The 25,077-nt window shown below is 34.7% G+C and overlaps 2 long non-coding RNA genes and 1 pseudogene across 11 annotated transcripts in view; 1 reads left to right on the forward strand and 2 right to left on the reverse strand.

Moving 5' to 3' along the window:
• The window catches only part of LOC106868233 (uncharacterized), a 469,773-nt gene that overhangs the window by 214,705 nt on the left and 229,991 nt on the right, over positions 1-25,077 (reverse strand). For all 9 annotated transcript variants that reach the window (XR_016237542.1, XR_016237537.1, XR_016237536.1 and 6 more), the window contains one exon: positions 8,983-9,056. This is a non-coding gene — a long non-coding RNA (uncharacterized LOC106868233). The remainder of the gene's footprint in view (positions 1-8,982; positions 9,057-25,077) is intronic.
• The window catches only part of LOC106871231 (uncharacterized), a 47,699-nt gene that overhangs the window by 15,624 nt on the left and 6,998 nt on the right, over positions 1-25,077 (forward strand). For both annotated transcript variants that reach the window (XR_016237548.1, XR_016237547.1), the window contains exon 2: positions 15,923-16,018. This is a non-coding gene — a long non-coding RNA (uncharacterized LOC106871231). The remainder of the gene's footprint in view (positions 1-15,922; positions 16,019-25,077) is intronic.
• On the reverse strand, positions 11,188-11,304 carry LOC128250377 (5S ribosomal RNA; annotated as a pseudogene).

A 25,077-nucleotide genomic window follows, 5' to 3' on the forward strand; every position in this document is an offset into this window, starting at 1 on the left:
TTTCAACTTTTACTTCTCCTTGGGTAAGCTTTCTGTTTGTCCGCCCACCCCAATCTCTTTCTTTCACACACGCACACACACACATACACATACACACACACACCATATTTACTACACACCTTTCTATCAAAGTTAGTTTTCAAACATTTTATCATACACACAATCATTTTTACCTTTTATATCTTTCTCCACACATGCATTAGGACATCGAACCTTATTACCTCTTCCCTTTCCCATACACACACACACACACACACACACATACATCTATATATGTATATATATAAAAATTTTAATAACCAAGGTGATCGATCCATAAGGAGTTTACTATAGACCTTTGTGGACGAATTTTTGCTATTTTGGTAACGATTACATGTTTTATCTCACCAATACATTGTCTAGATATCATTATATGAACACATATATGTATATATATATATATATATACATATGTATGTCTATGTGCATATATATGCATGTGTGTGTGTGTGTGTGTTTTAATTATAGCAATCCTTTCTACTATAGGCACAAGGCCAGCAGTTTCGAGGGAGAGGTTAAATCCATTACATCGGCCCCAGTACTTAACGGTTAATTACTTTATCGAACCTGAAAGGTTGAAAGGCAAAGTCGACCTCGGCGAGATTTGAGCTCAGAACATGAAGCTGGACGAAATTCTGCTCAGCATTTTTGTACAGCAACAACAACGGTATTAATAATAATAATAATAATAGTAGTAGTAGTAGTAATAATAATAATAATAATAATAATCATAGTAGTAATAATAATAATAATAATAATCATAATCATAGTAGTAGTAGTAGTAGTAGTAGTAGTAGTAGTAGTAGTAGTAGAAGAAGAAGAAATCGACAAATGGATTATATAGTATATCTACAAATGTTTCATGAAGAGGGGTTTTTTGGGGGCGGGAGAGATGTAATATCGTATATAGCATCTATAAAATTATGCAACACGTTACATTGAAAGTCCCTAATCTTCAGGTTAAACCATAAATGTAGACAAGTAAATATTGATATGTCACTACGTTAAAGAACATTGCAACATATTTTACTAAAATATGTTACTACGTCCTTTGGGAGTTTACAGTATAATCTCTAAATGAAATATTTAAAAGTGTACCATATAGCTCATACGTCTGTCTTCATTATTACATTACGACACGCTTAAAGTTCCAGTCAGTTTTCGCCGATCAAAGCCTTCTGAGTGGATTTGGTAGTCGGAAACTGAAAGAAGCCCGTCGTGTAAATGTACATATGTATATATATACATACATAAATACATATGTATGTATGTATTTGTGCGTCTGTGTTTGTTCCCCCACCATTTCATTTAGAGAAAAGAGACCGGTGGAATAACTACTAGGCTTACAAAGAATAAATCCTGGTGTCGATTTGTTCGACTAAAGGCGGTGCTCCAGCATGGCCGCAGTCAGATGACTAAAACAAGTAAAAGAATATATATATACTCGTGATGGTATTTTAATAATACCATCCCTTCTGATATATATATATATATATATATATATATATGATACAAATAATATGTGAGTATATGCATATATACGTACATGTATGTACATACCTACATCTACGTGTATATATAGATGCATATCTGGGTACAGGACGTCACAAAAAAAAAACGCGGACAAAATGAAAAACAAGAATATAAACAGAGCACGGAAAACAAACTTTTTTTCGGACAACGGTAGGAACACACAGGAAAACAGACAGGCCACATAGAGAACATTTATATATATATATAATATATGAGTAATACAAATAATATATATATATATATATATATATATATATATATATATATATATATATATATATATATATATATATATATATATAAATGGGTAGATAGCATAATCTAACCGTCAGTCTGCTGCATGTACATATATATATATATTCCCAAATACATGCTTCTGTGTTCAAACCCACTTAGTTACACCCTGGGCAACTGTTTTGTACTATAGGCCCGGGTCAACCAAAGACTTATGAGTGGTAGACGGAAACTAACAGAAGCCCATCGTGTGTGTGTGTGTGTGTGTGTGTTATAATTTACATATATTTGCCTATATACGTACATATACAAATGATAAATTTATAATTTACATATATTTCCATACATAGGTATATTTCGTTTACAATCAACTGATGGGTTAGTTATTAGGTAACAAGTTGTTGCATAATCTTGAAACATATTTATTAAATGCATTTGAAATTGGTTTATGATAATTTTCAACTTACACCCCCCCCCACACACACACACACAGGCAGATAGATAAACATATGGATGAATGCATATTTATAGACTGTTATGTCCTATAGATAGATATATTAAACATGTCCATCGTATCATCTATATATATATATAGGGAGAATTCACAAAAGACGAAGACAGGTGGTGTAGACAACAAACAGATCTATTAGTTTAACGCTATATATATATATATATATGTATGTATGTATATACAGAGGGAGAGAGAGACAGAGAGAGAGAGAAAGGAGGCAGTCAGAATTTTGGGTAATTCTTTATTAGCACTTTCGTTCGTTTTTCGAATTCGTCAAAACAAAGTCAAAATAAAAATGATAGAAAAAAACGTTTCGTTGTTCATCTATATGAATCGGATGCTCTTTTTGATTTGTTGAAATGAGAATATTGTTTTTGTTCTTTTTTTTGGGGTGGCGGGGGAAGAAAGAAAAGCAAAGGGAGGGGAAATAGACAGAGAGAGAGGTTTCAGGACATTCAAGAAAGAGAAAAAATAATAAAGGATGGGGGAATGGATAGATAGATAGATAGATAGATAGATAGACAGACATAAATCCTTTTTCTCGATATACAATATTTGTACATCACTTCAAACACACACACACACTCTCTCTCTTTCTATATATATATATATATATATATATATATATATATATATATATATATATATACGACCTAACATATTAACAGGCCACTTAGTGGTCTCTTTTATATACACACACATATATATATATATACGTGTATATAAATCTATTCATATATATGTTGTTACATGTCTATAAGAGTGAGTGTTCGGCAGCGGTCAATTGCGCGCTCGCGTGATTAAGTGTCTCACTAATTATGCACTGGAATAAATAAGATAGTATCATTGTAAACATACTTCCATCTGGGTCACAACATTCCTCAAGTCAGATATTAATATGGATCTTATTCTTACAATATTGAGCATTGTTTCTCAAATCATTTATGTGTATCAAAAACTAGATGTATGCATGTATGCATATGTCTTTGTATGTATACGTGCATGCTTACATCTCCACATACATACACACACACACACACACACACACACACACATATATATATATATATACACATATATATACTATATATTATTTATTATTTAATTGAACGGCAAGCATTCATTTCCAAGTAAGTTTATATATTTATGTGTGTGTGTGTGTGTGTGTATGTATGTGGAGATGTAAGCATGCACGTATACATACATGCATACATCTAGTTTTTGATACACATAAATGATTTGAGAAACAATGCTCAATATTGTAAGAATAAGATCCATATTAATATCTGACTTGAGGAATGTTATGACCCAGATGGAAGTATGTTTACAATGATACTATCTTATTTATTCCAGTGCATATATATATATATATATATATATATATATATATATATATATATATATACAGTTCTATATAGAGATGAGGAATTATGTACATTCTTTACATTATTTACATTTGACGGACATTTGTCCTCATCTTTGCTAACATAACGTTTCGGCTGATATACCCTCCAAACTTCATGAGGTATCTTGGGGAAATTTCGAATCAGGGTTCTCATTCCTAAGTTATTTTTCGATGTTGTTATTATTATTATTATTATTATTATTACTGCCTGGAATCGAACTCGGAATCTTGGGGTTAGTAGCCCGCGCTCTTAACCACTACGCCATATGCCCGTGGGCATACCTTAGGAATGAGAACCCAGGTTCGAAATTTCCCCAAGACACCTGATGAAGGCTGGAAGGTATATCAGCCGAAACGTTGTGTTAACAAACAAGATGAGGACAAATACCCGTCAAATGCAAATAATGTGAGATATATATATATATATATATATATACACACACAGTTTTTTTACACTTTTTCGAGATCAGTGAATTTTCGTCACTGGAAAAAGGATATATGTATTTGCATTGGGACTCCTTCGCATCGAAGATCGGTGATTGTCGTACGCTGACGAAGGGTAAATACTCAGAAACCCGGGTCCGTGCGTATCACGTCAGGTCGACGATAGGAAGGATGACTTCTCTTTGCAAATACTGATAGGGCACAGAAAGTGTGTCAATAGCCAGCTGGAGATGTTCTCCTGGGGCTACAAGCTACAGTAGCATTCACCCTTAGGGGTTAGCCGCATTTAAGTGACAAATATACTTCACGTATATATATATATATGCATGCACACACACACACACACACACATATATATATATATATATATATATATATATATATATATATATATATATATATATATATATAGTATATATATATATATATATATATATATATATATATGCATGCATATATGAGTACAGGACACTACCAACGGTTCAAACAGCATTAAACACGCAAACAACGAGAAAAAAATGGAGAACAGGACAAATAAACACAGAGAACGGACACTTCATCAGCTGTCGGCCGTCTATCTACTCCTCATTTCGAGCGTTAAACTAATACACCTGTTTGTTGTTTACACACCTGTCTTCGTCTTTTTTTTTTGTAAATTCCAACTATATATATATATGCATATATACATACATATATCTACATACTTACATATATACGCATATATACATGCATATATAGCTACAGGACGTCATAAAACGTAAACAACATGAAATACGAAAACATGAAATACGAAGACGAACTTTTGTATGCGAACAACGAAAGAAGCAAATGGAAAACAAGAAAGCAACATAAAAAAACGACAGTTCATCAGTTGTTGACTGTTTATTTACTCCACATTTCGAGCAATTCACGACAATATGTGCCTTCGAGAAAACAGTTGCTCCCGAACCAAAATGAAATTTGGCATTTGTGGAGGGTCAAAGTTGATAACAAAAACAGGACAAGGAAAACAAACAGGGAGGGCCGCTAAGCCATACGAGATAAAGAGGCAAACGCTGGGGGAACAATCTTTGACAGGAGATGAGACAGACAAGAATGCGTCTGGTCTGTGGGACTGACCGAAAGAAAAGAAAGCTAATCATGTTGGGAAAGAAAGATGGACGATGGTCGCATGTGAGCAACGAGAGAGTACAGGAGGAAGAGGGAGAGAAAGAGGGGGACAGATAGAAAACGGTGAAGGGGAGAAAAAAGAATTACAGAAAGGAAGAGAGAGAAAACGAAAGGGGAGAGAGAGTACAGGACAGAGTCGCATCAAAATTATTAAGATAAACTTACTTGGAAATATATATATATATATGGGAGAATTTACGAAGAAAACAACAGACGAAGACAGGTGGTGTAAACACAAATGGATATATATATATATATATATATATATATATATATTAATAATAATAATAAAGGAGTTACGACGCAAAAACGTATATATTCAAATGAACACACACATATATATATATATATATATATATATATATATATATATATATGGATCAGAACAGTTTGATTCAAATTCCGTGGTACTTCACGTTTCAAAGAGTGATGCTAATCTTCAACCATTGAAAATTTTAATAAACAAATTTCCAATGGTTGAGGATTAGCATCGCGCTTTGAAACGGAATTTGGATCAAATTTTTTTCATCCATACATGTAACTCCCAAGAAATGTGTTGAGTGCCTTTCTTTCTTTATAAATGACGGGAGAACTAGAATGATAATATTTATTCAATCATTGGAAATTTTTTTATTTATCTCACAACAATTGTTTCGCAACTTAAAACATGCAAAGATAATTTATTTTATTATATTTTATACGTAAATTGCTTACATATCCGTATTAATATAAACAATTTTAAAAATCCATACAGATATTAAGCTGTTTCTCTCGTCGTTTATCATTATTTAACGTCTCTTTTTCCATGCTGACATGGGTTAGACGGTTTGACAAGAACACACAAGTAAGTGGGTTCCACTAGGCTCTTTGTCTGCCTTGGCATGGCTCCTGCAGCTGGATACCCTTCTTAATGCCAACCACACAACAGAGTGTACTGTGTGCTTTTAAGCACACTTTGTTTATGTAAATATTATATAGATAGATAGACATACATGACATATTGGGGTGGTAGTTTGAATGTCTGAATGATTTATATGTTTTCGTATAGACACGTGGAAGTATCTGCTGTGTAAAATAAAGTGAAAGGTTACGATTTCAAACCTCTCTGTTGTGCATAGTTTACAGAGTCTTTTGTAAAACGAGGATGAAGAAGGAGAGTATTTTCCAGTATATATTTTAGGGAGTTCCATTTTTTTTTGTTTGTTTTTAGTGGCCGATGTGTTCTGATAGCTTGGCCTGATTTTCCTACTTGGCTTACAGAAGGAATAGACATATTTATAATATCTGATTTTAATTGTTTGATGTGAGCCGTATATATGTTAGCTTCGAGTATTTAATATAGACAGTGGCGGAATTGATTAGTTCTTTCTCTAGGTACTTTCCATCTAGATGTATGTATTCAAGTTTTTGAACTTAAATGATAACTAGTCACTATATTGTATGGAGAGTTTTTGTTTGCGTGCTATTCTCTATTGGAAGTTAATGTGGTGCAGTAAAATAATATATTTTTTTCATTTCAAAGTTCATGGTATTTGTGTGTGGGTGCAAAATATTTGTGCAAAACGTTAAAAATAGTTTAGCAACTGTTGTATTTGTTTGTAGGCTGAAGGCGAGTTGAATAAAATTATTTTTTCTTTCATGATAATGTCTAAGTTTGGTTTTCTGGTATGACTTTATCATTGAAACTTTTTCCGACAAGAGCTTCATTAATGGCGTGGGCTGCGTCATTGAGTATATTTTCCTTTGGAGGAAGTGTTGAAAGTCGAAATTTGATGTTCTACCATAAGTTCTTCATAATGTTCTGTAGATGGTTTGGCGATGTGCTGATGTGTTTTAGCCTTGCTGTGGGCTTCATGTTAATTTGAATTTTCTAGATTTAACGTAGTGTCTTGGAAGTTTACTTTTTTCAGGTCTGGACTGAATGTTATAGAGAAAACTAAATTTTCAAAGAAGAGGTGTAGGTTTTTCCAGAAATTCTCTATGAATAGGAGGTTTATTTTTCGTATAGGAACCCGTCGTCGCTGTAAACGCCGTTTGTTACTGCTGGGAATTTGTCATAGAGAGTTTTAGAAAGAATTGGCCGACCAAATCACACTCCAGTTTTCGGAGTCTTTTACATTTTTACTAATGTTGCAAGGTCCAGTATTGTTCTTTTTTTTATCTAGTTAGGTAGTAAAATAACAGATTTTCTCGTATATTGCTGAACGCATCAGAACTAAGTTATACGCACTCAAATCGAACTACCAACTATCTCCTAAATTGTACATTCTTGCCCGCATCTACTCGCTCTATTCTCGGCACTCTCTCATCTCTTTTGTGCGGTTCGCGATTGAACTGACTTGTATGTTGCTACTAAATTTTATGAAACAGTACTTACTCTCATCTCACTTCCTCACAACTTCTTGTTTAGATATTTGTGGCTGAAGTAATATGACTGCTACTTTTTATCAACACACAGTGTCAAAACTTTCCTGGCTTCTACTGTGTTACTACTTGGTGTGGATATTTTGTTTTTGTCTATCATTGCTATTATTGGGTTTAAGTACTAACGCCTAAGTTATAGTGCAGGAATCTTAATCAAGATAACTGGAAAGAACTCATTACGTGTAAATGATGATAGTACTGCCAAAAGTATTCGTAAAATGTAAACCTATGATTTGATGCGGGTTAAAAATTTGTATTGGAAGAAGAAAAAAACGAAAGAAACATTAAAGCTCGTATCGCCTGCATTCGAAGCAACAGAAGACAATGATAATAAATAATCAGTGACTCCGTACAAGGCAGGGACATTGTTTTGTTTATTTGTTGTTGTCTTCTTTACTTTTTCATTGATCTGGAGTGATCTTTAAAATGAAACGACTCTTGATCTATGTAAAAATCAGACGAGACATAATGCGCTGATAAATACGGTGGTTATTCAAGTGTAAGTTAGAAATTTGCATGACTATTCGTAGAAATTACATGGTACAACTTCTTATGTAAAACCTTTTTCTCACTAGTAAAGGTTGGTTTGAAAAATTTAAGATGCGCTTTAATTCGCACAGCATTATAATGACCGGTGAAGCTGTCAGTGATGCAGACTTTACTACTAATTATCCAGAGAAACTGAAGTGAAAGCACGTTATAAAAATAAAACTACTGAAAAATAATAATAATAATAATAATAATAATAACAACAACAACAACATCATCGAAAAATACCTTGGGAATGAGAACCCAGGTTCGAAATTTCCCCAAGACACCTGATGAAGGCTGGAGGTATATCATCTGAAATGTTGTGTTAACAACAAACAAGATGAGGACAAACATCCGTCAAATGTAAATAATGTACATAATTCCTCATCTCTTAAATACAGAACTGTAAAGATATATACACACACATACACACACGTATGTATATAAAGATATATATATCTGTATAAAGATAGATATTAAAGATATATACATATATATGTATATATATATAGATGTGTGTGTATGTATGTGTGTGTGTGTATATATATATATATATATATATATATATATATATATATATAAATGTTTGTATTATGTACACATTCACATAAATGCGTTTGCATTTATGGAAGTATGTATAATTTACCAACATAAGTGAAATAATTACAAGTAAAATATATTTCGTACAAACCTATTCCAGTAAAATATGCTGTAAGTTGAGAATACGTGTATTTTGGTCTCATCATAATCATTTTCGTTGTCAATCTGAAAAGCAAAATAAGTAATTGTTTAAAATTAGGAGATTCAGCAATATTACAAGTATACGAAGATACAAGACCAAATAAACACGCTTACAGAAAAATATATCTACATTCAATGAAAAAGTAGTGTTGCGTTTTATATAGTGAACCTGCATGTCCCATAAATTAGTAGTTCGATAAAAAATACTCCGAAAATACCCGATTAAACGGAAACTAGGGTTTATATGATCGCCTAAATTTTTCAGATATGCCACGGGGAGTGGGGTGGGGAGCTGCTGTCCAATACATTAAAACAATTAATAGAACACACATGTGAACATATGAATATCTATCTATCTATCTGATATATATATATATATATGTGTGTGTGTGCGTATACATTATACGAGTTAACTTAGGCAGAGATACGAATGACCAGTATATATATATATATATATATATATATATATATATATATATATATATATATATATATATATATATATATATATATATATATATATATATATATATATATATATATACATATGCATACATATATATATATATATATACAATATTAAAATATAAAAGTAGTATTTCTCGTATAGAATACTGCGTTATTTACCATGAGGGGACCTCCTACACACACACACACGCATACATACATACATACATACATACATACATACATAATAGAACACACATGTGAACATATGAATATCTATCTATCTATCTGATATATATATATATATATATATATGTGTGTGTGTGTGTGTGTGCGTATACATTATACGAGTTAACTTAGGCAGAGATACGAATGACCAGTATATATATATATATATATATATATATATATATATATATATATATATATATATATATATATATATATACACATATGCATACATATATATATATATATACAATATTAAAATATAAAAGTAGTATTTCTCGTATAGAATACTGCGTTATTTACCATGAGGGGACCTCCTACACACACACACGCGCATACATACATACATACATACATACATACATACATACATACATACATAGAGAGAGAAAGAGACAGAGACAGACACACACACACACACACAGAGGGAGAGGCGGACAGACGGAGGGACAGTGCGTCAACAGGTGGGATCCAAAGATGCTGAACATGGAAAACATATCAGTGCTCAAATGATTAAAACTAACACTCCAAAGTCTTTACTGTGAACTTAGTCTGCGGACTAAAGGGTGACTATAAGAGTTTCCTTTATGGTTAATACATTTCGCTTCGCTGTTTATATCAACATATTTTATATGTATGTATGTATGTATGTATGTATGCTTATATGTAATGTATATTTATACACACACAGACACACGCGCGCTATTCTCTGTGTGTGTATATATCTTTATATATATTTACATATGTATGTATGTATGTATGTATATTAAGCCCAAAGCGTGTTTATTTATATTACTATCCATCAATCTATCTATCTATCTATATCAAAACATAGCAACAGGATATCCAGAGGTGATGCAGCACGATCGTTTCAAGCGACTCTATTTAATTGAACAATGCAATCATTACATCAGTTTAAATGCAGAGCTATCCTGCACGGATAATTCTGCACTAATTTTTGATACTTCAACTTAAGTACCTAATTCATCTGAGTCTCAATTATTTTGCTACACACACACACACACGCACACATACACACCCACACATATTCTTTTACTCTTTTACTTGTTTCAGACATTTGACTGCGGCCATGCTGGAGCACCGCCTTTATAGTCGAGCAAATCGACCCCAGAGCTTATTGTTTGTAAGCCTAGTACTTATTCTATCTGTCTGCTTTGCCGAACCGCTAAGTTACGGGACGCAAACACACCAACATCGGTTGTCAAGCGATGCTGGGGGGGGGGGGGGGGCAAACAGACACATAAATATATACACACACATACATATATATATATACGTATATATACATATACGACGGGCTTCTTCCAGTTTCCGTCTACCAAATCCATTCACGCGGCTTTGGTCGGCCCGAGGCTACAGTAAAAGACACTTGCCCAAGTTGCCACGTAGTGTGACTGAACCATGTGGTTGGTAAACAAGCTGCTTACCACAGAGCCACTCCTGCGCCTATGGTGTGTTACGCTTACAGCACCTAGGTTTCCCAAGCGGTCACCCATCTAAGTACTCACTAGGCTCGACGTTGCTTAACTTCGGTGATCGGACGAGAACCGGTGCTCTCAACGTGATATATGTATGTATATATATGTATATATATATCTATACACATATATATATCTATACATATATATATCTATACACTCACACACGCACACACAACAACACGCACACACACACATGCACACATACGATGTGCTTCTTTCAGTTTATGTCTACTAAAGCCACTGAAGTCTTCGGTTGGCCCAAGGTTATATTAGAAGACACCTGTTGAAGGTATCACGCAGTAGGACTGAACCCAGAACCATGTAGCTGGGAAGCAAACTTCTTATCACGCAGCCACACCCCACCTCCACACACATATGGTAAGGACTCGTGGCCAAATGATGTGTGTTGTACATAAGATCACGTGATCGTGGTTTCGATTCCCAGATTTGGCAGAGCGTGGTGTTCTTCAGCAAAACACTTTATTTCAAATTGCTCTCCAATCATTTCGACATCTGACGTGTGGTACGCAGGCAGCGTCGATTATAAACACATAAATGTTTATATATTTATAGATGTTTCTAAGGTGGCCAGCCTTAGAATCTTTAGCATTTCGTCCGTCTTTACGAAATGCCTGTGTGGTTGACCTTGCCTTTCATCCTTTTGGGTCGATGAAAGAAGTAGCAGTTAAGCATTAGGAGAGATGTAATTTCAGGCCTTGTGCAGGATATCCATATGTATGTATACATATGTATGAAAGCAGTTATTACACACACACACACACAAACACATGTCTACAAACGTGCGTATGTATATATGTATATATATATACACACACACACATCTATCTATCTATCTATCTATCTGTCTGTCTGTGTGTCTGTCTATGTATCTGTCTCTCTAAACACACACATATTTAATATTTTATTTATTTATTTATTTATTTATTCATTCATTTATTTATTTATTTTACAGTAAGGCGTATGCATATGAAATAAAAACAAAAGCTGATAAGTATATTTTTCCAATCATCAAATGATATAGCAAATAAGTCAGTCGTCGAAATTGCTTCAATGAACAGAACTACTTCGTATAAACGTGTTAACTGTGAATATTAAGTTTTTTAAAATTATTAATATTACAAAACTAAATAATTTCAAAATCTCGATTTGAAGAAATGAATGATAAATAAATATATGAATAATTAAAGTGTTACTGATAATACTAGTAAGTGGAGAGCGGATTTAATACAAAATCATATCGCCATATTTGCAATCGTGATCATGGCAGGTTTAGAATAAGAATTCTTTTGTCTTTCATAAGTTTTGAAGTACTCTGAACACCGAAAAATTATATCCAGAAAGAGAGAAATCTACTGTAAATTTCAAATATTCTAATTTCTTCGAAATTATATTTACCATTATGCTATAATGATATTGACTTTTATTAAATAAGTTTTCAGTATTTTATATGCTAAAATATAACAAAGTTTAACGTGACTCAGACATTAGATAAAATTCGAACATGAGAAAAAGTGCGATATCAATAATAGCTTATTGAATTGTAATTAAATGGCATTATTTAGCTACATAGATACGAGATAATTCCACTCTTCGTTTGCCAGAGACGTGAAAGAAAATGAGCGTTTTATTTGAGCGATTATATGATAATTTTCTATAAAACTAAATGTAAATGTGCGATTTAACTTGGTATTATGCAACAAGTGGATGTAATCTCTTCATCACATAAGCCGCAGTTTATAAACTTCACAAAAGTTGGTGTAATTAAAAAAAGAGTAGTTCTTATGTTTATTTATAGTCAGCAGGGAACATGTTGTGCATGACCTTTTATAAGCTTTCCGAGACTGATGGGAAAAAGAATGTTTATCCTCAAACGGGAGACCTGGCCCAAATTTTTGCAACAGAATGGGTTCCGCTAAAATCATCCAAGGTGTCGGGTGGTGGTCAGTTTTACATACAAGTTAAAATATAGGGATAAAAAGGATGTTGCAAAAGTAGTCATTGAAAACTTGGGGAAGAAAAAATAGATAAAAATAACAACATATACAAATATATACACGATTTTGTACTGTGACATAACCAGCACTTTATATATATATATATATGGTGCACCAGCATGACCGCAGCCACTTGGCTGAAACACATAAATAAATAAATAAATATATATATACTAGCAGCTAAACCCGGTTTCACCCGGTTTGTTTGGATGATGTGGCTGTGATTGTTTTTGGTTAGGCATAATCTATAACAGCGTTTTTCAACCTGATCATTTCGTGTCCCGTTTCGATTGGAGCCTCAGAAAATGGCTTCAGGAGTTGTGAAGAAAGAATTTGTACGTAGTCTGTTTTTGAGAGCTATTCTATTGGACGTCTGTCTAATCATTAAAAAAATTATTTAATTATGAACATAGAAAGAAATTATACATTAATCGCAATTTTTGTAAGCAGTTTTATCCGTAAAAATTTTATTTGCAGAGAGCAGAAATTGAAAGATATAGGAAATGGACGTGCATGCGTGTGTGTGTGTGTGTGTGTGTGTGTGTGTGTGTGTGTGTGTGTGTGTGTGTGTGTCAGAGAGAGAGAGAGAAAGAGAGAGAGAGAGAGAGAGAGAGAGAAAGCAACTGGTGTTAATGGCAGAATAACATTTGAAATGCAAATCTGTGAATGAAAAATAAGTTCAGACCTCTACATGGTAGGTAGACCTGGTAGAAATAGCAGCCAAATCTCCCTCAAAACACCCTACTGTATTAATGCAAGAATTCTGCGTATTATGTTAAGAAGTTGACGTTAAGAATTGTTTTAACAGAAAATTAAGCTGTAAGAATGAACGGGAAAATTGTGTGTAAGAATTAATAGCAGACGTATCCAACTTAAGAAAAGTGAAGTATGGAAAAAGTAATTGTTATACGCTTATAGAAAAACAATTTATATTATAGAAATTGATACATACTTGTTGAAGATTAAAATGAGCTATTGTTCTCGGCGCGTGTATAATTATAGAGAAACTGAAAGACATGAAATGTCCGTTTGTGTGTGTATTTTTGGCGGGATTTTTGCATTTAGCAGGAGTTGGTTTGTTTTATCTGTCGATCAATGGCCAGACAAGTGGAAAGGGAAGGCGATCTTTTGAAGTGGGCGTCGAATGAAGACACATGGCGAGTTTTATGACTGAACTTCTTTTGAAGTTGTGGTGAGAGGGGAGAATTGATGTGCGTGCGTATGTCTGTGTGTTTGTGAGTGTCTATGTTTGATGGGGTGTGCGTGACAGAGAGAGTAATGTTGATGGTGCATGTGTCTATGAGAGAGAGAGAGAGAGAGAGAGAGAGAAAGAAAGAAAGTGAGAGAGAGAGAGAGAAAGAAAGTGAGAGAAAGAGAAAGAAAGAAAGCGAGAGAGAGATAAATGAAAGTTATCATTCAGTTTATTTATTTATTATGTATATATGTATGAATGGCTTCAGTGACACACACTCACACACGCACGCAGGTTGTCTTAATCGATTTTCTCTGTAAGTATGGGGGCTAGGAAAAAATAGAAAGCGCGTTCCAATCTATGCACTCGTCTCCACATGTGTGCCTTTTTCACGTGAATCCACTCAGCCGTGAACCTCAAGACAAGAAAGAATACAAACCTCGGCCAACTTCAATTTATATATATATATATATATATATATATATATATATATATATATATATATATATATATATATACATACACACACATACATACACGTTATATATTGTATAGATAGATAGATAGATAGATAGATAGATAGATAGATAGATAGATAGATAGATGGATGGATGGATGGATGGATGGATGGATGGATAGATTCGCTTTACGCACTACTCAGTTTTCACGATATTGCTTTGGGTCAATTTTATTAAGCTTTAAAGTATTTCGTCAAACAAATGAGCCCTGTACTTATCTTTTTAAAGCCTGGTTCTTATTTTATCGGACTCCTTTTTACCGAACCGGGGAAGTAAGCAAATCACTACTGGTTGACGTTGGGGACAAGCGTAAACACGCACATAGATATGTACTACACACACACACACACATGACGTGCTTCTTTTAATTTCCATCAACCAAATCCATTCACGAGGCTTAATCAGCCCAGAGCGAGAGCACAAAGACACTTGCTCAAGGTGCCATGCAATAGGACTGAACCCGGAAACATATGGTTGGATAGCAAATTTCTTAACACAGAGCAACACCTGCGCCAGAATTTTCCCTTTTAGTTTTTTGCTTTTTTTTTTGTTTTTTTGTTTTTTGTTATTTTGGATTTTGTCAATTATTTACGATATTGAATAATCGAGTTTCAAAGTGCCAAGAAAGTCAGTTTCTTAAGAAATGAAAATTAATATGTGAACTTAAATTGAAAATGGAAAAGAGCTGAACGAAACATCAAAATATATGGCGCAACTGTTTGAAACATTAAGATGAATGACAGAACAGAAGCCGAACTAGCATGTTCGTTCCATCTTCAGTAACAGTTACATACGCTGTATACACTTCATAGAAACAACAGGAAAAAACTGTATTTAAGGGATAGGAGATAAAAAACACACACACACATGTATGTATATATATTTAAGGTATGTGTGTGCGTGCTTGCGTATGTATGTATGTATGTAATTTGTGCCGTGCTGTATACAAAACACGACTCTTTGCCAATGTTCTTTTATATTTTGACAGATAGCCGCCGTGAAAGTGAAATAATTTTCGATATCTTTTTAGCCATCGTTATATAGCAGAGAGAGAAACTATACACTGAAACAAAAGTGGAAATAAGTACGTTTTATGTCCATTTTGTTGTTTTAAGTCTATGAGTAATTTGTGTGTGTGTGTGTGTGTGTCCATGCGCGCGTGTGTGTGCGTGTCTGTGTGTAGATGCGTATGCGTATGGATCGCTTACTACCTAACTGGATAAATAAATCGATAAATAGATATATTGATAGACAGATAAAAGTTTTAAATATCTGAAACACACACACTGTGTGTGTGTGTGTGTGTGTGTGTGTGTGTGTGTGTGCGTGCGTGCGAATGTTTGAATTATGTATTTATAAATATATCTTTTCATTTGTTTCAGCCAGTAAGGTGTGTGTGCCGCATGGGTCACTGCCGCTGGATAATATTCATATATGTCTGTATGCATGCATAATATTTAAATTTTACATATTTCTATATACATAAACGTTTAGATATATATATATCTACGAATGTGTGTGAAATCTATGTATAAACATATTTATATATCGGTATTAATACATTTGTATGTTTGTATCTATATCTATCTGTCTGTCTGTTTGTATGTATGTATGTTTGTATATATGTCATCATACACTGGAAATGCTTCTGCTAATTGGTATCCATCAGAAATTCCATAGTTTCGTAGAGTTTGTATAAATAGATAAATGATAATTTTAGTCTTCATTTTGCCCTTTCTCACTTATAACCTGATCATGAAAATTGACAGCCCTCTTTTTTTATTGTCCAAGTGTGACTGTGTGGTAGGACACTTGCTTCCCAACCATATATCTCCCGGTTCAGTCGCTCTGCGTGGCACCTTGGGCAAGTATCTTCTAATATAGTCCCACACCGAATAAAGCCTTGAGTAGATTTAGTTGATGGAAACTGAAAGCAACTCATCGTACAGTATGTACGTACCTGTATGTACATATGTGTGTGTGTGTGTTTGTGCTTCTTTGGAGGTGGCGCCATTGGCCACTGTCGCCTCACTTCTATCTTTTAAGATGTCATGTAGTCACTCGTCGATTTTTCTTTGACAAAATCATGCAGCTTATGGCATATCATATCGTGGTCGACTTGATGAAAAGCTTTTGCTAAGTCGAGATATTTCACATCTACATTTGAGTTGTTGAGCAGCTGTTTAAACACCCAGTCGTTGTGCAGTAAGACCTCGGGCGCTTCTGCTTGGTCGAAAACTATGCTGGGTGTCAGTCATCAAGGGATGCAATTTGTTCCCTTCTGACTATTCGTCCGGCTACTTTGCTGATGTGTGAAGTTAGAGAGATAAGCCTATAGTTTTTAGTATCTGCTCTGCTTCCTCCTTTATGGATTGGGCATATTATTCCCTTCTTCATTTTTCCTGGGAGCTTACGACTTGCAAGGAAGCTTTGAAAAAGAAGCTGCAGTGGTTTTGCGAGAGCTCGTTCGCATAATTTGAGAAAGATTGCTGGGAATCCATCAGACCCAGAAGCTGAATTTGCGTCTGCTTCATCTATTGCCAATATTACATCTTGTTTGATATCGATGTAATCAATTATTACTGCCTCCCTGGTTACAGGTATAGTGGCAAAGAACTCTGCTGCTTTGTTCACTTGCCTGTGGTCTATCGTCTTAGTGAAAACACTTTTGAACTGTTCCTTCAGTATTGCACTTATCCTCCTTGAGTTTCTCCTAAGGGAGCCATACTTTCGTAGGAGGGGCCCTATCTTGTAACGTGTTGAGGTTGTATCTTTGGCAAAATTAGAGAAAATTAAAGGGTCTGACTTCATATTTTTATAACCCGGGTTTCTTTATCTGCTCTCTCTTTCATGGGATTGTTGTCATCAGATTTGTTTTCAGGTGGGACTTTTCACAACTTTCGAGATGTGTTTAGGCGATTTTCTACCTTTCTCCGTCGTCTCATAAGAATGTTCCTCTTCCTGACGTATTGTTCGAGTTTAATCTATCTATCAATCTCTCTCTCTCACTCTCTGTCTGTCTTGTCTGTCTGTCTGTCCGTCTGTATCTATCTATCTAGCATATCTCTCTCTCTCTCTCTCTCTCTCTCTCTCTCTCTCTCTATATATATATATATATATATATATATATATATATATATATATATATATATATATATATATATATATATATATATGTGTGTGTGTGTGTGTGTGTACTCTTTTCATATGTACATAGATGCACATATATTTCCATATACACAGACTATATATATATAGTCTCGCTCTCACCCACTTTCTCTTTGTGCATATCATTATATTATATACACATATACATGTGTGTATGTATGTGTTATATGGATTATATATGTATGTATCTATATACATACATACATACATACATACATACATATATATATATATAAGGTTGCAGCATGGCCGCAGTCCAATGACTGTAACAAGTAAAAGATAAAAAGATATATATATATATATATATTTATATACCGGAGTAAGCACATAAAATGCCCAACAAGGTGGAAAAAAGAGTACTCAAATACCAGAGGTAGAGTAATATGCTTTATTTAAAAGCAGCAGAAATATAACAAAAGACTGTTACTCGGAGTTTCACGTTCCCGTTCATCGGACAGTTTTGTTAGAAATCTAACAAAACTGTCCGAGGAACGGGAACGTGAAACTTCGAGTAACAGTCTTTTGTTATATTTCTGCTGCTTTTAAATAAAGTATATATATATATATATATATATATATATGCATCCATCACTTTATATCCCGCACACATATACGCAAATATCACATATTATATGCTCATACTTTAGGTTTATTTATGTTTTCCTATCTACTTATATGAGAGATTATGTGATTGGGAGGTTGAGGTGCATTGATGAGAGTTAGAACGATAAAGAGAGGAAGTTGATAGTAGAAATATGTAAGAGCGAGATTTTTAAAATCGAAGTGAGAGCTATGGAAAACTAATTAGATTCAGAATTTTGATAATCACATAAGTCTATGACGGTTATTTATCAAGCAAACAAATATTTTAATGAAATTGTGCCTTCGCTTTTAAGACGAGTGTTTGTGTGTAAATATGCTTATGCCTGCATTTGCGTATATCTGCGTGTTTGTATATATGCGTTTAAGGGCATTGTATACATGTGCATCATGGGAGGGTTATATATGTATATGGTTATAGATTAAAATATACTGTATTTATATGTAGTAAAGAAACGAAGTTAAACGGTATTGCATTCTTTAATCAATGACGATCATTTCGATAATCACTTGTCTATATTTTTATCAATCAGCATGATGAGTTATACATATATAAAAATCATGTGAAGTCATCGCATATTAAATGACAGTTCTACAAGCTATTTCTTCCAACTGGTTACAAAGGTAATATTTAAAAATGATACTGGTTTACATATAAGAATATTTTTTATTAAATATAATAAACGAGAAAGGAAGATAGGAAACAGAATAATAAATTATAAACAGCAGGTTGTTACAATGTCAGAAATTCACTCAAGTGGAGAGACTATAGAGACAGGTTGTCTTTTAATTACCCTGTGTTCTATCATTTGCAAACAACAGGGCCACGAATATTGACATGTTGGGAACCTTCTAATTTATTGTATTTTTATACTAAAGATAGAGAGATAAGAAGTTAGGAGTGAAAAGGAAAATGTTCAAAGAAGCGGCAGTTTACTACTATATATTCTCAGAATATAAAGAAAATATATCATGATAAAGATAAGTTTAAAAAGTAATGATAACAAGGAGCTAAAATAAAAGTACAGGATATAGTTTGAGATTGATATGAGTATTGTTGGAGAGGATAAGATCATTTACAATTGGACTAAGTAAATAGATTGAGTAGTCATGTAAGAAATTATCTAAGTGGGATGTTTCGTGATGTGGAATATAATATACAAATTCACCTGTGATAAATCTGAAACCGAGACGATGAATAAGAAGGGTATCCTTAAAATTATTTAATTCAGTTAGTCAATCAGAATTTTTAAGAATGTTTGACTGAATTTATAGGAACACGAGATCAATGAGTTGTTACGCTTATTCATTAAATAGACTTTTAGGACCTCTGATGCATCCATAGAACTCAATTTACAGCTACCCTCGCTTCAATGGGTACAAATTCAGTACGTATTATTGTCCATGGTACCGAGTAACTAATATTCTTCGTTTTGAGGTTGCAAATAAAGTTAGCGAGCGAAGTACTAAGTGCTTTTCTTTTATTTTTAAAGGAATGTATATGATTATATAATCTAAATTTAAATTTGGATGCAATGGTACCAATATAGTTATGTACCTTATCTGGTATCGTAACTGAAGATTCATGTACTGCATTAGTTTTAAGATATTGGCTATTTAAAGGGCATTTATCAGGATTCCTTAAGTTACACGTGCTATATGAGAAAATACAGAAGAGTTATTATTTACTGTATCACTATTATTACTATTATTAGAAGGGGACGTAATTGTCAAAATATTTATTGTATTGAGACATAATATTCACAGAAGGCAGAAAGTGCTTCCATGTTAGAATTTCATTTTTTATTCTTAATTGCTGCTATATTATCGGCTAAATAATATAGTGTGGTGAGGTGGAGTACGTAAATTTCACTGTATGTCGATTAAAGATTCTTTATCTATTACAGAGGAAGTGAAGTACTTGTTCAATGCCTTAAAAAATTCCTGTTTATCTGAAACTACATGAATTCTGAAAAGGGGGCGTTGAATCCCTATATTTTTATTTCGAATCTGGTACTTAGTCTATCGGTTTCTTTTGCCGGATCTCTAAATTACGGGGACATAAACAGACCAACACCAGTTGTCATGCAGTGATGGTGACAAACAAAGATACAAACACACATATATACGACGGGCTTTCCGTCTACTCATTTCACTCATAAGGTTATGCTCGATGTGAGAATATAGCATATACACTAGCCTAAGATGTCACACAGTGGGACTGAACCTAGAACCATGTGGTTGGGAAGCAAGCTTCTTACCACCCAGTCACACCTGCGCCTACGATATATATATATATATATATATATATATGCATGTAGCTTGTCGAAGCTGCATCCTTCAGGTAAAAGTTTAATAAATATTCACTGAATAAATCTTCAGTTTAAGATAAAGATGAACATTAATATATATATATATAGTGAGAATTTGCAAAAAAACACAAAAGACGAAGACGGGTGTGTACACAACAAACAGATGTTTTAGTTTAACGCTCGGGAAGTGAGAAAGTCTTTTAAGTTTCGAGCCTACGCTCTTAAACAGAAAGGAACACAGAAATAAACAGGGAGAGAAAATAAAAAAAAGGTTTAGTGGCTAGCGATCTATCATGGCGAATGCTGGACAGAGGGGTCACACAGGAGAGCTAGGAAGAAGGGGAGAGAATAAAGTATTGATGATGCCAAAACGAAGGTGCGCGTGCGTTTGTATGTAAGAGTATGTATGTGCGTGTGGATGGGCGCTGGTGACCTTGGCGTGTGTGCATGTGTAGGTGTGTGGATGATGGTGTGGGTGCTGGGAAGTGGTCAGTGCAAGTGTGTGCCTGGTGGGGTGGTATGGTGGTGTGTGGTGTGGTAGTGTTGGGGGTGTGGGTTGGGATGAAGGTAGGGGTATGTGAGAGTGGGGTGTAAGGGATGGGGTGGGGGTGGGATGGGATGTATAGGGACGGTGGTGTTGGAATGAGTAGGGGTGGGTAACGAGGGAGGGGGTGATGATGAAGGGAGAAGGTGGGTAGGAGTGAAGAGAGGAATTAGGTGTCAGAGCAAGAGAGGAGAGGTGGGTGGGAGGGAGGAAGTAGGAGTGAGAGGACGAGGATTAGATGAAGAGGGGAGGAGAGTTGAGTCCATGTGACGCAAAGAGCGAAGAGAGAAGATTAATCCCTGTTCACGACTAAGACGGAGTCCGGATGGCCCCAAGAACAATCCGAACAGAGACAGGTGTTGTAAAGAATGACCGGTAGAGCGGAAATGGCGCGAGGCCAGGGTGTCGTTGCCGAGTCTGATGTCTCGGAGGTGTTCCGCGAACCGGTCAGACAAGCAGCGTCCCGTTTGACCGATGTATAAAGAAGGACAGAGAGAGAGAGAGCAGGAGATGCAGAAGATGACGTTGCTAGAAGTGCAGGTGAAGGAATCAGTGATATGATCGGGTCGATGATGGGTGCCTGTGAGGAGATTGGTGTTGGAGAGGTAAGGGCAAGTGCGGCAGCGTGGGTGGGTGCAGGGGAATGAGCCGGGTTGGGAGGTTGAGTTAGGGAAGAAGCTGTGGACCAAGAGGTCTCGTAGGTTGTGGGCTCGTTTGAAGGAGGGGAGGGGTCGGTTAGGGAAAATGTGCGAAGTGGAGGGGTCGGACTGGAGTTGCCGGAAGGCTTGGAGAATGGTGCGTTGGAGAGGTAGGGTGGTGGGGTGGTAGGTGAGGGGAAACTTGAGAGGGCGACGGCGAGGCGGGTGCGGAAGAGAGAGCAGATGCACGGTCCACGGAAGTGCTGTGGCAAGGGCGGTGTGGATAGTGGTGAGAAGATATCCACGTAGGATGAAATGGCGATCCATGAGTCGAGACTGAGTCTCAAAGTCATGGTCGTCACTGCAGAGCTCACGTAGAAGGAAGAATTGGGAATAGGGGATGGAGAGCTTGGTGTGTTTAGGGTGGGAGGAGGAGAAGTTGAGGTATGAGTGTGAGTCTGTGTGTTTGTAATGGATGGAGGTGGTGAGAGTGGAATGATGAATGCTGACCGAAATGTCAAGAAAGGCGATGGAAGTGTCGGAAATAGTGCAGAAGTGGATGGTAGGATGGAAAGATTTTGACAAAAGAGAAGGAGTCTATAAATATATATATATATATATATATATATATATATATATATGGGAGAATTTACGAAAAAAAAAACGTCTTTATCTAAAGTTGAAAATTGAAATGATTTAGCATTAAACTGAAGATTTATTCAGTGAATGTTTATTAAACTTTTAGCTGAGGGATGACAGTGACTTCACAGCTTCGACAAGCTACATGCGAGCCGTAACAATATAGAAGTGCATGAATTAAATTATACGCCTATTGCAAAAAGAAAAAAAAACACATCTATCTACGTACCCTGTCATATTTAATATATCAATGGCAAATAGTGCATCACTAATCATTAATTATTCATTGCTACATTGCATACCTGTAACTGTAGAGTAGCTAATGAATGACCCCTTTATAGGAACCGCTTTACTCATAGCTATATTAAATATTTATAGACGCTTCTATCTTGAAAAATAGGTATTCAATGCATAAACATTCATTCGCTAAAATAAACTGATTCACTCGACACCATTAACAGATCACATTTGGAGTTTGAAATCAAAAGGTATTGATTTTAAACTCGAGTGGAGTGTCATAGGTACTGCACCACTATATGGAGATGAATGACATATATTTCGACTGTGCACAGATAAAGATACTGTGATATTATTAGCAGACGATAATCTTTTAAAGAAACGAAATTTTCAAAATTTTCAAGGCCTACAAGCATTAGACATAATAAGAAAATGAACGTTACTCAATCTAGTAGTATTTCAAATAATATTGTATATTTTTCATTAAGAGCTCTCTCCTGAATATTCACCTGGTGTATTCTTTCTTATTATCACTCAGTCCTTATATTTATTTGCTTCAAAAACTTTTTACAAACTTCATTTATCCTACACATACTTAACGTAAATTATTTATCTAATTACTAATAATAATATAAATAGTACAAACCCATAAAATATTAAATATTATATTCAGCTTTAAACTTTTATTATATACATACATGTATGTGCGATGTGTGTGTATGTGAGTGAGTGAGTGAGTGAGTGTGTGTGTGTGTTTGTTTGTGTGTATGTGTATGTCTATTTCTATATACGGAATATTTGCATATGATTATCCTCTGCATATATATACATTAACGGCGGTATTCGTCCTATGATAATATCTCTTATTATCTCAGTGTTCAAAAACACAAATACACATAAGTAGCAGACAAGTAGCCGTGGTAGCTTTCAGTGTTATATCTGCATTAAGTATGATATACAGTTTGCTACCTTACACATACTCATATTTCATATATTATATTTATAAAACGATATATACATATATATGAAATAATAAAGTGGTAGAATCAGTCAAGTGATAGTGGTAAAACGTAGTCGGTTAATCTTTAGCCACAACTCGGCTCCTATAAAAAATACAGATGACTTGATCGTTGATCAATAATATTTATTAATCACTACATCAAATACAATTCATCTCATATCGAGATTAGACAGAAAATTCCGATAAGGTGACAGGTGCTATACAACTGCATCTTTAAAGCAACAAAATTGCTTATTATGCGATAATCAAATTTGTACACAAAAGGGATGGAACAAGTAGTTCACTATTACAGCTATTTCAAAAGCACATTTGGTGCATCCTACGTAGCATTACAAATGTGTCGTAGCTGTCTGGAATACTTTTTTTTTATCAGGTCGCTGTAATAGAGAATGCAAAGAAAAGCTGGGATAGCAGAAAGAATTAAAAAAAGATGTGAGTGAAGGTTGGAATCGGTAAAGAAACGATTGCGTGTACTATTCACCGATTACCATAGCAAGATAGATAGAGATGTAGTTTCATTTCGTTATCAGCATACTCAAATTATTGTAATGGCTGCAGTAGATTATAATTTCATTAAAATATGTGTGGCGTCAATAATGGGCAACCGGAGCGATAGAAGCTGTGATGTTTATTGCTTAGGGTAAATAAATATGAGTAATAAAAGCTCATATGGGGGGAAAACAGGGAAGAGGAAAAAAGGAGATAGTGAAAAAGGAAAATAAGTTCAAAGTAAGGTAACGGTAGTCGGTTACTTGAGTAGGGCACGCTGTTGGCTCTTTCTCCGATTCCAAACTCCACTCTCTGTTTTTAAAATTCTTTTTGTTAGCCTGGCTTTCTTTTACATTTTTCATTACGGTAAACTATTTTCAACTAAGCGGTCGTATGTACCTGATGAAAAAGTACATAAGACGGGTACAAGACATTCGTAATGTTACGTAAGATGCACCCGATGTGCTTTTGAAACAGCTGTAGTACTCGACTACC

This window comes from Octopus bimaculoides, chromosome 20 (assembly GCF_046866305.1).
Source record: "Octopus bimaculoides isolate indiv1 chromosome 20, ASM4686630v1, whole genome shotgun sequence".
In the NCBI taxonomy this organism is placed as follows: Eukaryota; Metazoa; Mollusca; class Cephalopoda; order Octopoda; family Octopodidae; genus Octopus; species Octopus bimaculoides.